The sequence below is a fragment of the Protopterus annectens genome, chromosome 9.part0, assembly GCF_019279795.1.
Source record: "Protopterus annectens isolate FY-2018-M chromosome 9.part0, PAN1.0, whole genome shotgun sequence".
Classification (NCBI taxonomy): Eukaryota; Metazoa; Chordata; order Ceratodontiformes; family Protopteridae; genus Protopterus; species Protopterus annectens.
The window spans coordinates 1,372,253,106-1,372,260,105 of NC_056743.1; positions in this window are offsets into that span (position 1 = coordinate 1,372,253,106).

Sequence of the window (7,000 nt, forward strand, 5' to 3'; positions counted from 1 at the left end):
AGATCTCATGCTGCCACTATAGGTGTCTACTGTTTGCTGGCATCCCATTCAGCCACCCGATTCCCTTGCATGCTCACATCCATACCATAGATACAAGTAACACACATACTACTCCATTTGGCAATTAGTAGGAAGAAGGACTTACCTTGTGGGTGTGCCAGTATTGAGGATGGTGCTGGAGGGCTGACTATGTTGGATGCACATAGTACACTCCCTATACATGGTTAAGCACAGGTAGTGTCATGTTTGGCATCTCTTTTACTGTGCGTGTGAGTCAGAGAGAGGTGTCATTCCCTGGGTCCCTACTGTGTCAGTGTATGTGCTATGCGTTGCCTATTTGCCAAGGCCTGGACATACTGGGCATGCCTCCTTCTGCCTACTGGAGCAGGCTCAGGTTATTCCTCCTCTGAGTCACTCAGTGCCTGTGCAGGCCTTGGCAATGGTGTGGGGCTGTGTGGCCCTGTCCCATGCTGTTCCTGCTGCAGCTGTTTCTGCAGGATCATATTGTGTAGCATGGCACATACGATGACAATTTGGGTACATGTAGCTGGTGAGTACTGCAAGGCTCCACTGGATGTGTCCAGGCACCAGAAACATGACTTGAGCATCCCAAACACATGCTCTGTTATGATTCTGGTCTGTGCATGTGCCTCATTATGGAGTTCTTGTTCGGGTGTGTGTGCATTTCTGATGGGTGTCATCAGCCATGGTTTCAGTGCATAACCAGCATCCCCCATTAGGTGACCATAAGGGATGTCCCCATTGACAAATCTCTGAGACAGCTGCATCAGATGCCAGATATGGGAGTCGTGATAACTTCCAGGGCAGCAAGCACACACATTTATTATAATGCCCTGAGCATTGCACATGACCTGGTAGTTGAAGGAGGGGAAGCCTTTGTGCTTGATGTAGACTCTACTCTGCTCACCAAGTGGTGCTTTGATGTGTATGTGCATGCAGTCTATAGTACCCGCTACCTCAGAGTATTCTGCTATTTGGTGGAAGAGATGCATATTGCTGGCCAACGCCTCACGGGTGTTGAGGAAATATATGTGCTCACCAGCATGTGCTAACATGACATCCAGGAACTAGTAGAGTACCCTGGATGCTGATGCCTGTGAGATCTCCATGATATCCACAGATGGTCTTTGGAAGGTACCTGTGGCTAGTATTCTTAGGCCTACACATACCTTGATATCCACTGGGATGGGTACCCCTCTGTTAGTTCTGTGTGTGAGGTGTGGCAGGCACAGATCAACAATTTGCTGTAGGAGGTCCCTGTCCACCCTATGGTGCTCCTCAGTGCTCAGATGTGCACAGAGTTGCTATTTCCTGGTTTACATTTTTTTTCCTTTAAAACCCAGTGTGTGGTGCTCACACCTGCTTAGGCAATGTAAAGAGTGCTAAGAAGCCTCAGACACACACCCTTGCTTAACTCTGTTAAGCTAAGAGCAAACCCAAGCCACAGGGCTCCAGTAAGATTACAGTATGCCTGACATACCCCCCCCTATGATGTCAGCTAACTCCTATGCTTGTACCATGGCATTCCTGCACTTACACAGTTGGGTGCTGGCTAGCAATGAAGAGAAATCTGGGATTCAGTATCATTCCCCTCATTTGCATTGGATTGTCTGCTAATGCGTAGTCCCACACTGAGTCTTCCCACTTAGCAACCACTATTCACTGGCCATGTTGTCTTCCGCCTGCCATTGAGTATGATGGCAAAATAGTGATTTGGTATGCAATGCTTATTTTGGGGGGGTTATATTTTCGGCCCTATCCCGTTTGCGTGCCACTGCACTACACTTAAACAGCCGAAATCAGCTAAAAAAATAATTTTTTTTTGGCAACTGTTTTCCATGCCAATGGCCATACATTTGGCCATTGGCATGCTTTACACATAATATACACCCTTTATTTGGAGCTGTCATGGCTCCATTTTGTAGTTTGCAAAAATGTACTCAGTGACTAACCAAGTACATTTCTGCACACTACACTAGTCCTGCATGACCAGCTGACAGCTTCCTGGATTGCAAATGCACCTCATTTGCATGGTTTTTACCTGCAAATGGGGTAATTTGCATACAGGAGCTGTGTCTATGCAGGAATAGTGCAGGAGCACTCATGCACGTCCCTGGAGCTTATTCCTGGATCGCAAGGTGGCCATATTGCCTCCAGCAGCTCCTGCACTATTCCTGCATGCCATGCAGAGCTTACTGAATCCGAGGGTGAATTGTGTAAAATAGCCACTATATGGTGGACAAGATTTTAACCAATATTTGCAAGCCTTGGGGTAGAGGTGCAGGCCATCTCTGACAAAGCAGGAGGGACTGTCTACCATCTCCACCTAGGTGGGCATATATTGCACCCCCTTTGAATGACACTAGAAATGAATTGTTGAAATCAATATTTTGTTCATATTTCATATTATAACATAATTATCTTGGCAATGGTAGAGTGTTGATCCTACCAACCTCAGACACATATTGCTAGAGAACCATCTGGTCTCTGTTCATATAGTCCAAGGATGTATGTCCCCAGTCAGTTACACCCACATATACTATGACAGTTTCATATGTGTATTTCCAAACATGCATTAATATTTCCAAAACCTAGTGATTTGCACTCTATTGCATGGCTTTAGTTGAAGCCTTTGATGTTAAAGAAAAACATAGAAACATGCAGTGATGGCAGTCCTTTAATTCTGGTGGAGGGTATCCTATGGAAATTAACATTATTCTCAGCAACAAGAGACTGGAGAAATTCCAATTTCAATGTGATTGTGCCCGTATCCTTTTTTCCTTTTTATCAGAATTGTATGCTTTAAACAATAAGCAGATCTACTTTTAACATATTTCACTGTCCAGGGCCCTTGTAGAGCCTCATGGATAACTCTTAATATGGTGGCTACCCCTTCATCCAAATACAACAGGCAAGACAATATTCATGCTGTCATCCAAACACTAACTTTTCTTGTACAGGTAGTGTTGTGGGATACTGCAGCCTTAAAGGCATCCAGCCTAAAATAGGACCAGCAACTACAGTCCCAATCTCAGAACCTCTAACAATAGCAGGCAGAACTTTCCAAGCAGAAAAAGACTTCTCTGCTTCAGTCCATGAAGATCAGCAATCTCCAGTTAAAGGCATGTCATATGGAATTAAAGATGGCCGATTTGGAGAATAGGAGCAGGAAAAATACTGTACCTTCAAGTGGCTTACCAATGAAAAGAAGGTAATAATTCAGCAGTATTTATTAAAAAGGAATTTAACCCCCGGATTCAGCAAGCCTTGCACGGCATGCATGAATAGTGCAGGAGCTCCGGGAGGCAATATGGCCACCGTGCAATTCAGGAATAAGCTGCAGGGATGTGTGCGAGCGTTCCTGCACTATTCCTGCATGGACACAGCTCCTGTATGCAAATTACCCTATTTGCAGGTGAAAACTATGCAAATGAGGTCAATTTGTGATCCAGGAAGCTGTCAGAGGGTCATACAGGACTAGTGTAGTGTGCAGAAATGTACTCGGTTAGTAACTGAGTACATTTCTGAAAACTACAAAACGGAGCCATGACAGCTCCAAATAAAGAGTGTATAGTATGTGTAAAGCATGCCAATGGCAAAATATATGGCCATTGGCATGGAAAACAGTTGGGGAAAAAATAAAATTTTTTTTTGCCAATTTTGGCCGTTTAAGCGAAGGGCAGCTGTGTACAAATGGGATCGGGCCGAAAATATAAAAAAAATAACCTTTAATAAGCATTCTAACCAAAATCACTATTTTGCCATTATACTCAATGGCAGGCAGAAGACAACATGGCCAGTGAATAGTGGTTGCTAAGGGGGAAGGCTCAGTGTGGGACTTGTAATTATGCATTAGCAGGCAATCATATGCAAATGAGGGGAATGATACTGAATCCCAGATTTCTCCTCAGTGCTAACCAGCACCCAGCAGTGTAAGTGCAGGAAGAGCATGCTTCAAGCCTAAGAGTTAGCTGATATCATGGGGGCGGGGGGGGTGTCAGGAATATTGTATGCTTATTGGAGCCCTGTGGCTCAGGTTTGACCTTAGCTTAGCAGCGCTATGCAAGAGGGTGTGTCTGAGGCTGCCTAACGCCCTTTACATTGCCTAAGCGAGTGCGCGTGCTGCTCACTGTGTTTTAAAGGGGGAAAAAAAGTAAACCAGGAATTATCAGCTCCATGCACATCTGAGCACTGTGTTTGCACGGTGCACCCCGGGCTTAAACCAGAAGGCAATGGGAAGGGAAAACAGCAGTAGGAAGGTAATCAAGGAGAATTAGCATAGCTGGCAGGTGAAATGTATCAGAATCAGCCAATTACACAGGCAGCAGCTCAGCCCAGAGCAATACTATAAACTATGCAAACACCTTTCCCTCTGTTTTTTTCCCACATACTCTACATCACCAGTGGGTACAAGCAGGGAACTTTTACCAAACAAAATCAGCAAAATGATACATACATCAAGATGTGGAAGAGGCTGAGGGTGATGAGGATGAGAATGCTGCTGATCAACCCACAGTGAGGAGAAGGAGAAGAGTGTACAGACCCAGGGTAACCTACCAGGGTCTACATGAGCTGTAGATAGTGGAGCGCTATAGAGTGGACAGGGACCTCCTACAGCAAATTGTTGAGCTGTGCCGACCATGCCTGACACACAGAACTAACAGAGGGGAACTCATCCCAGTGGATACCAAGGTATGTGTAGGCCTAAGAATACTAGTCTCAGGTACCTTCCAAAGGCCAACTGGGGATATTATGGGGATCTCACAGGCATCAGCATCTAGCATACTCCACCAGTTCCTGGATGCCATGTCAACACATGCCAGTGAGCACATATATTTCCTCAACACCTGTGTGGCGTTGACCAGCAATATGCATCTCTTCCACCAAATAGCAGAATACCCTGAGGTAGTGGGTGCTATAGACTGCACACACATGCATATCAAAGCAACACCTGGTGAGCATGGTAGGGTCTACATCAACCACATGGGCTTTCCTTCCATCAATGCCCAGGTTGTGTGTGATTACCAGGACATTATAATGAATGCATCTGCTGACTTCCCTGGAAGCTATCATGACTCTCACATCTGGCATCTGAAGCAGCTGTACCAGAGATTTGCCAATGGGGATATCCCATATGGTTACCTAGTGGTGGGTTCTGGTTACGCACTGGAGCCATGGTTGATGACACCCATCAAAAATGCACACACACCCAAACATGAACTCCATAATGAGGCACATGCACAGAGCATAATCATAATAGAGTTTTTGTTTGGGATGCTCAAGTCATGGTTCCGGTGCCTGGATACATCTGGAGGAGCCTTGCAGTACTCACTAGCTACATGTACCCAAATTGTCATCGTATGTGCCATGCTTCACAATATGATCCAGCGGAAATAGCTGCAGCAGGAACAGCATGGGGCAGGGCCACACAGCCCCCGACCATTGCCAAGACCTGCACAGGTACAGTGACTCAGAGGAGGAACAACGTGAGCCTGCCCCAGTAGGCAGTAGGAGGCATGCCCAGTATGCCTTGGCCTTGGCAAAGAGGCAATGCAAAACACATGCACTTACACAGTAGGGACCCAGGGAATGACACATCTCTCTGACTCGCACATACAGTAAAAGGGATGCCAAACATGACACTACCTGTGCCTACCATGTATAGGGAGTGTACTATGTGCATCCGACATAGACAGCCCACCAGCACCATCCTCAATACTGGCACAGCCACAAGGTAAGTCACTTTTCCTACCAATTGCTGAATGGAGTAGTATGTGCTGTTACCTGTATCTATGGTATGGATGTGAACATGCAAGGGAATCGTGTGGCTGAATAGGATGCCAGCAGATAGTAGACACCTATAGTGGCAGCATGAGATCTGTAACAAATACTGGTGTCACCATAGTAGCCAGTACTAGACAAGGTGACAAAACCCAGGAAATGTGCTGGGCCACATTTGTGTCCATATGACACACACATACCTGTCATGGAGGCTCACATACCCAACAACAGTCTCAGCCAGCAGGACAGGTGTAGACAAACACAAACAAAGGCTGTGCTAAGGCCTCTGATTGATGACTATGGGTAACCACCCCCCAGGCCTACACAGACAGACTATAACAGGTCAGGCAGTGGGATGTTAGTTCTGAAGGGTAAGAAGTCAGAAACTGAAATGTAGGTCAATCAAACCTAAGACCTGTAGTGCACTGATATGCCTCTAGTCAGCATGATAGGTTAGAATACAGAATGAAATGGAGTACCTGACATACCAGTACAGTCATAGCAAATGTGTACAAGTGTCAGGTGTACCTCCCCAATCCTATGTAGAAATGTAGTAACAGTCAGGTGTGACCTCCCCCAGTCCTATATAAAAATGTAGTAACAGTCAGGTGTGCCCCCCCATTTCTATGTAGACACGTAGTAACAGTCAGGTGTGACCTCCCTAATCCTGTGTAGAAATGTAGTAACAGTCAGGTGTGCCCCCCTTACCTATGTAGACATGTAGTAACAGTCAGGTGTGCTCCCCCCACCCTATGTAAAAATGTAATAACAGGCAGGTGTGCCCTCCCAATCCTACGTAGACACATGCTAACAGCAGGTGTGCCCCCAATCCCATGTTGAAATGTAGTAACAGTAAGGTGTGCCCCCCAGTCCTATGTAGGCATGTAGTAACAAACAGGTGTGCCCCCCCAATCCTATGTAGAAATGTAGTAACATGTATGTGTAGGTATAACAACAGTGGAGCACAGATTACCTGAACTGGCCAAGGTAGCAGGATAGATTGTAGCATGTGTACAATATGCAGGTCTGCATGTGTTAGGTTGGTGTGTGTTGTATAGACACTCACAACAAAAGCTCTTCAGCTCCACAGGATAAGCAGCTAAATCCAAATAAGACAACAGCCAGTTCACCAAAGCAGTTTATTTTCTGTAGATACCTTGCACCAAAAGCCTTTTAAAAAAACCCCAAAATATCCCAA